Here is a 7,581-nt window from a genome sequence, read left to right on the forward strand (position 1 = left end):
TGGGTTTTCAGTTAATACCTTTGGCTACATAAAAAAGGAGCTTCACCAAGAATGTTGGGAAATCCTTTGGTGCCCAAAAGGAAATATGAGGACTCTGGAGGCTGATGAGAAAGGCGAAAAATGGAGAAGCCATTAACATCATGCCAATTCTTGCAATATATTTCATTTTCTTTTAAAAATAAGATCTGAAATTACTTACAAGAATTTTTAAAAAGCATCAAGTTAACTTTTCAGCACTTTCAAGTTTAATGCAAATCAGAATTCTTTGAGTGACACAAATATGTGTAGGTGAGTGCACTATTTCTAGGTCTGTTATTTTTTTTTTTAAAAAAAGATGACCGGTAAGGGGATCTTAACCCTTGACTTGGTGTTGTCAGCACCACGCTCTCCCAAGTGAGCTAACCGGCCATCCCTATATGGGATCCGAACCCGCAGCCTTGGTGTTATCAGCACCGCACTCTCCCGAGTGAGCCACGGGCCGGCCCTCTAGGTCTGTTATTTTTTTTTTTATTTTTTTTTTATTTTTTTCCTTTTTGTCTTTTTCCGTGTCTGGCAACGGATCGCAACCCTCAGTGTTGCCCCCGTACCGGACCGGGGACCGGCAATGGGATTGCAACCCTCGGTGTTGCTCCCGCGCCTCGCTCAGCCAGTGAGCGGGAACCGGTCTGCATGTGGGATCCGAACCCTCGGGCGGGAGCGCCGCCGCGCTTCCCAAGCGGCGCACTTATCCAGTGCGCCACTGGGCCGGCCCTAGGTCTGTTATTTTTAATGATACTTTAAAACTGGGTTCTAAGTGGCTGGCTGGTTAGCTCACTTGGTTAGAGTATGGTGCTGATAACACCAAGGTCAAGGGTTCAGATCCCCATACCAGCCAGCCACAAAAATAAATAAATAAATAAAACTGGGGTCTATTTGTCATATGCAGGGTGTGGACTACAATTGATAGGGGAAAGGGTGGTCTAGGGATCCGTTTGTTTTAATTAATAAAACTAAACACATTTGTAAACTTGTTAAATTATAGTCTATTTTTTATATTCCTGATAATTAAAGTTATTATCTATGGGGTGTGTGTGCTCCTGATGGCGCAAAAAAGGTCTCTTGGGAAGAATGGCATTTGGACAAATCATAAGAAATAGTAAATTATGTGAATTCCACACAGTTCCCAAGACTATAACAAAGATTTTACTCCCGAAATTCATGAACCAAGGTCCAGAGGGAGTTTGGATGGATTTATAATTCAAGTGGTTTACTTTGGGAGGAATATAGGGTGGGGACAGAATTAAATGTTCAGTTTATTTCTACGAACAAAACCGATTTTGACAGCAACCTGAAGAGAGAATGCAAACTTGTTTATTTACAGTAAAAGTTTCTAACAATATGAAACACTGAAGTATTCAAGACGATATAGGCCTTAAAAAAGTTTAGGTTGGTGATCATAATAATAACCTATTCAAAACATTTCAGGAAGGAGCATAACTACACTGAATAAGGTTGACTATAAACTTGAAATGGTAATAAAGTAAACAGTGAATGAGTTTTCCAGGACTGCATACTTATAATTTACTGAGTTTCAGGCTCTCTTTATCAATAAAATTTGAAACCTTATTTTTTTCCTCATATGCTTTTTTTTCCTGTTGTTTCAAGTATCTTGGCTGCCTTGTCAGTTAAGCTAATTAAGGCTGAAAATAATTCTCCAGAGGGGACATCAGGCTGAAGCATTTCAGGCAAAAATCATATTCAAGACTTTTAATCTAGTCAGGAAATATTAATAATATGCAAATGGAATTATGTATAAAAGAAATACTATAAAATGCTACATCGTTCATGGTCCATATAGTCAGACAAAACACTGAATTTACTGTCTCCAGAAAATGAAAGTTAATTTATTCAGTTCATCAACAGGCTTTATTATGGTGCCACATATTTGTGGTAGACTTAAGGCCGTGGGAACTTTTCACTCTTGACTTCACTCCTTTAAAAAAAAAAAAAAAGAAAGAAAAATCAAATCAAACCAGTCTTTATTTTTAAAAAGGGGTACAATACAATAATGGGAATGTGGCTGATATTCTCGGCTTTTCATTAATAAATTGAGTAGCAATTGTCAAAAACTAAAAATCTTAAACTCTCTGAGCTCCAATTTCCTCCTTAATTAAATGAGGTCACAGGGATGCAGGATCCACTTTAAGTAGCAAATTGAAGCTCAATTCAGAAATTAGGATGTGCAGTTCTCATTCAATGATCAATCTTTAATCAAAATGTAGATTAACATTAAGTTGTGTCCCTTTCTCCAGTCCCAGCCTGCAGCAGAATGGACTCTTCAGAGTAAGGAGGGAGGGACACTTCATGTTTTTTTCTCTTTCCTCTCTAGAAGTTTACCTCCTTCCTCAGCCTGCTGCCTTTCCCTTCTGCTCCTGCTAGTGTCAGTGTGAGGGATGGGTGGGGGAGAGGCGAGGAAGACAGGGTAGTTCTGATTTGACTATCTTGAAATGTCTTGGTGCTCCCTAAACCAGGTCTCTTTCTTTCTTAGGAACTTTCTTAGGCTCCCCAGAGGCCTCTACTCTTAATGTTTGAAAACACAACTGTGACACTGGTGATGTATTCTTCTCCAGCTCTCTGCTCCCTGCTCAGCTTCCCTTGGATGTCCACGCTGCAAATTCTCTCTGTAGGAGTCTCATTAGCCTCGCAGTGGTTCTGCTGGACAGGAGACACAAAAGCTTCGGCCTGGCACTCTCTCTCTTCCCTCTGTAACCACATCTTGTCCAAGTTCTTTTCATCCCAGGCCAATCCCAATACAGACACATGCTTTCACTTTATCCCCAAAGCAGCTCGTAAGTTGCTTACTTTGTTCTCTGCTTTTCCTGAATAGGGACCAATCATAGTCCATTTGGCCCTAATAACTCAGAGGCAACACACTAAGCTCTTGAGGGGTTCTTCTGTTGCTTCTCTCCACGGAACTTGAGAAGGAGGCACACAACAACTTTTTCAAAACAGGTCCTTCGTACAAGTCTTTCTTCCTAGGTTCATTGGTCTGCAACAATTTTTTAGCCCTCAGTGTAGACTTAAGGCCATTTAACTAGCTCTCTGCCCTCCTACTCTGAAATTTTGCAAACGCTATAACATTGCGTGTCTGACAATGTACTTAGCTATCTGCTTGTTTCTTCGTGGTGCATCACAAAATCCAATTTAACATACTGTTGAAAATGGTTTAAATTCTTGTAGTCTTCAGAACTTATTATTCCAGTTTCCCTTTGTGAATTCATCCAGTGAATCCCTATTTATTCCAGCTGTTCATTTTTCAAAGAAAGTTTTTTTTTTTTAAGTCATACAATAATGGCTAATAATGAAGGGATTGCTAAACCTAAATTAACAACATTGGTTATTTGTTTTATTTTTGTAAATTAAATGTTGAGTTAGGATTGGTTCATTTTAGAGATTACCAGTTTATTTACAAATGTGCCTAGATCTGGATTCATGTGCATGGAGCAGAAAATTATATAGTTAATTTCAATTAATTTACTACATGAAAAATAAATGAAAACTTAATTCAATCTTAAAATGTCTCCATTTGACAAAATCGCATTGAACATCTTATACCTGTAAGTGCAAGGCAGTATAGTAGGTGGTACAGGGGCCACAGAGATGAATAAAACTAAGACGCTTACTACATGAAAAATAAATGAAAACTTAATTCAATCTTAAAATGTCTCCATTTGACAAAATTGCATTGAACATCTTATACCTGTAAGTGCAATGCAGTATGGTAGGTGGTACAGGGGCCACAGAGATGAATAAAACTAAGACGCTCCCCTCTTGGGACAAAATCTGCTCTGGGACAGCTTGTCTCTCTAGGATAAACCTTAGTAAACATCACAAATATGGGATAGCTTACTTTCTTTTGAATGGTAGTTGATTATTAGCATTAAATAGTGTGTCTTCTTTTTAATATTAAAGAATATAAAGAAGAAACAAAAAAATGGTCCATAATCCACAGACCTAGATATTGCCTTTCCTATAAAAACTAACAAACTAAATAAAAACAAAAACAAAATACATGTGCACGAGAAGAACATTTTAATAATATGGTAAGCTGTGAAAAGAAAAGTGAGCATCTTCTATACAGTGCCATGTTTCCTCTTTACAAATCTATCTACTGTTAACATTGCTTGGCTATTTTTCTAGATAATATTATATGTATATTTATATTTGCATATATGTATATAAGGTTATCATGATAGTTATACATATACCAACTTGCTTGGTTATACATATAACAATTTCTTCCTTGTTTCCTTCAGTTATTCACCTTGTTTTTCTCTTACAGCTCTACTTCATTCTTTTTAATCGCAACGTTGTGTTTTATGTTTCTTATTATGAAGGTATGAGGATATAGTTTCAATCAGCCCACTCTTGACGGATGCTTTCATTGTCAATGCAAACAATGATGCGATGAACATTATTATGCAAATATCTCTATGAATTTCAAGGACTGTGCTTTTCATTCTTTTTAATCGCAACGTTGTGTTTTATGTTTCTTATTATGAAGGTATGAGGATATATTTTCAATCAGCCCACTCTTGACGGATGCTTTCATTGTCAATGCAAACAATGATGCGATGAACATTATTATGCAAATATCCCTATGAATTTCAAGGACTGTGCTCACAATGATGCGATGAACATTATTATGCAAATATCTCTATGAATTTCAAGGACTGTGCTTTTAGGATAAATGCCTGACAGTTACAATACTAGATCAAAAAAACCTTGAGTTTTCTGTTATTTTAATAGAGATTGTTAAATTTCCCATAAGAAATAAGTTATACATTTATATTTTACCAGTACAGTTGAGTCTGTGTGTAGTGGATTGAATAAGTCCCCCCCAAACTCACTGAAGCTTGAATCGTGTCCCCCAAGTTTTATGTATTAGAAACTTGGTCCCCACTGTGACTGTTAAGAGGATGGAAAATCCTATTATGGTCATTGAAAGGTGGGGCCTTGAAGAAGTGATTAGATTGTAGGCCAGTGCTATAGTGAATGGATTAAAAATGGTGGTCAGGGGTGTGGTTCTGAGGGCTTTAAAAGAAGAGAAAAGAGAGTCTTTTTCTCCACTCTCTCTGCTTCCACCATCTTGCAATGTGAGACCCCTGGGTCACTGTCACCACCACCACATGGACTTTGGACTTACCAGGCTCAGAAACTGTAAGCAATAAATTTTGTTTTATTTACAAAATACCCAGTTCCATGTATTTTGTTATAAGTAATAGAAACAGAGTAATGTGCTGTATTTCCTAATAACCTCTCTAGCATTACAATCACTGAACTTAGACATTTTTGCCAAAAATTGTTGTCTTGCTATAACTTTATTTTATTATGACAAAGGTTAAGGTACATTTATCCATCTCTTGTATATTTTTTCTAGAAACTTTCTATTCTTTCAGATTTTCATTTTGTATTGTCCTTTCATTGACTTTCTTGAGTTTCTTTGTAGACGAAGAAAATAACATATGTATTTGACATAGCATTATATATATTTTCCCAATTTGTTTTCCACATTTCATTTTGTTTATGATATTTTTGCCATACAGAAGTTTAAAATATATATGTAATAAAATCTAATGCTTTTTTTCTTTTGAGCCTTCTGGTTTTTGATATCTACTTAATCTCTCCTACTCAAAGATTATGAATAAATTTAACCATACTTCTAGACTTTTTGCATTTATTTTTATATTATAGTGTAAGGGGTGAAATACACACACATACATCTATCTATCCGCATACACACACATACACGTGTGTGTGTGTAATTTTAATCCAATCAACTAAATCTATAGTCCCCACACTAAGTATTGAATAATTTCTCTTTCCACACACATTGAAATTTAACTACACCATGCATTTAATTCCCATTTTGGGCGAGTATCTTTCTGAATTCTTGTATTTTGCTTCACTTAATGTAAGTTTATTTCTTCTCCCTCAAAAAAGAGTTTTAAAAAGTTGTAATTTTATACTATTATGTCTTCTTTTTATAGTGCATGGTGTATCTATTCATTCAGTAAAATATTCTATGGTATATAGAATTTTATATTTTCTTCACATAAGTGATATAAATTATTTTTTAGATTTATACCTAGTACATTATATTTTTGCTTGCTACTGAAAATTGGTTTACATCTTTATGATATTTTCTACATTTAAATGATAATTTTATATATTACTTCCTTACAGAATTATTTTAGTGTTCCTAGTATATTTTAATTTGATATTCTTGGATTGACTTAGTCATAATCACATCACCTAAGATTAACGATAAATATATCCACTGCTATCCTATTTTCATAACTCTTTTTTTCTTTCTCTTATCTGATTGCATTACCTAGTATCTCCGGAGCAGTACAGAATTATAGCACATTCTTATTATGTTCTTAATGAGAATGATTCTTGTTTCCCCATTAAACACGATGGTGGCATTTGACATTTTGTGTGTGTATGTATGTGTGTGTATACGTATATGTGTTATGTATATGTGTGTGTATTAATATAAAAAGAGTAGATATTTCTATTGTTAAGGATTTTTTAGTATCAATATTAGACTTTAACTCTGTGCCCTTTTTGTATTGATTAAGGACTATTTCTTAAATGGCCACCAGCTTCTTTCTTTGCTTGACTGAAGCTGGGCTTTTTTTTTTGCTGTTCTTGTACTTATAATTAGTTTTGGGGGAAGAAAGATTTTTATAATTTCATTCTGCCATCTGAAACCAGAAGTCTAGTGGGAATGTTTAAATTATTCATCGTGGAATCTCTGTAAAGCAAATCAAGTAGAGTTATGTATTTTTCACTCGATGATTTTGCTAATGTGATTCTAATATTCATAACTTAAACCAAAAACAGCCAATAATGTTTTTAAACAACATAGTTAATTATTGCTTCGAAGTTTCTACCAAAGGGCATATGGACTTCTATGAGATAAAATTATAAACCAGGAAAGAGAGAGATCAAACTTTGTATTTTAATATATATGCAGTTTCTTATTAGCAAAATCTCATTGATAAAGATATGCAGAGTTATTTTAGGTGTGAACCAAAAGTCTTTTAGAAGTAAATGTGTTCTTCATCTGGACCGCACAACATTTGAAATCACATCAGCTGACACCAATTAGTATTGATCCAGAAGTTTTGCCAGCAATTCTTTTAGCAAGTGAGAAGGACTTTGGTTTGCTTTTCTTTTTGGTTTGTTTCTTTTCTTTTCTCTTCTGATATTTATTTAATTGTTGATATTTTATGAAATACTTCTTAAAATTGCTGTTACAATTTATTGATTAATTATTAACAATTTTAACTTTTCTTAGTGTTTTTATCCAAATGCTAAAATTAGGAAATACCCACATATTGGGACATTTGCTTGCTCTGTTTTGATATATACATGTTTACGTATGTGTGTGTGAATTTCCACAAATAATTTATGCCCATAAATATTTATGCCATAATAAAAATAAAATTTTTGTTCATTTACAGTGTGAAATATACCTCTCAAGCAGACTGTATTCTTGTTTCTCATGGTCACATAGCCTTTCTCTCTCTCTCA

General features: G+C 34.7%; 1 protein-coding gene and 1 non-coding gene across 2 annotated transcripts in view; both read left to right on the top strand.

Annotated features, from left to right (window-relative positions):
• The window catches only part of LOC103590790 (RNA-binding motif, single-stranded-interacting protein 3-like), a 194,675-nt gene that overhangs the window by 68,251 nt on the left and 118,843 nt on the right, over positions 1–7,581 (top strand). The gene's annotated exons all lie outside the window — the stretch shown is intronic.
• On the top strand, positions 800–874 carry TRNAI-GAU. The gene has a single exon. It is a non-coding gene; the product is annotated as a tRNA-Ile (tRNA).

The sequence above is a fragment of the Galeopterus variegatus genome, unplaced genomic scaffold (assembly GCF_000696425.1).
Source record: "Galeopterus variegatus unplaced genomic scaffold, G_variegatus-3.0.2 Scaffold876, whole genome shotgun sequence".
Classification (NCBI taxonomy): domain Eukaryota; kingdom Metazoa; phylum Chordata; class Mammalia; order Dermoptera; family Cynocephalidae; genus Galeopterus; species Galeopterus variegatus.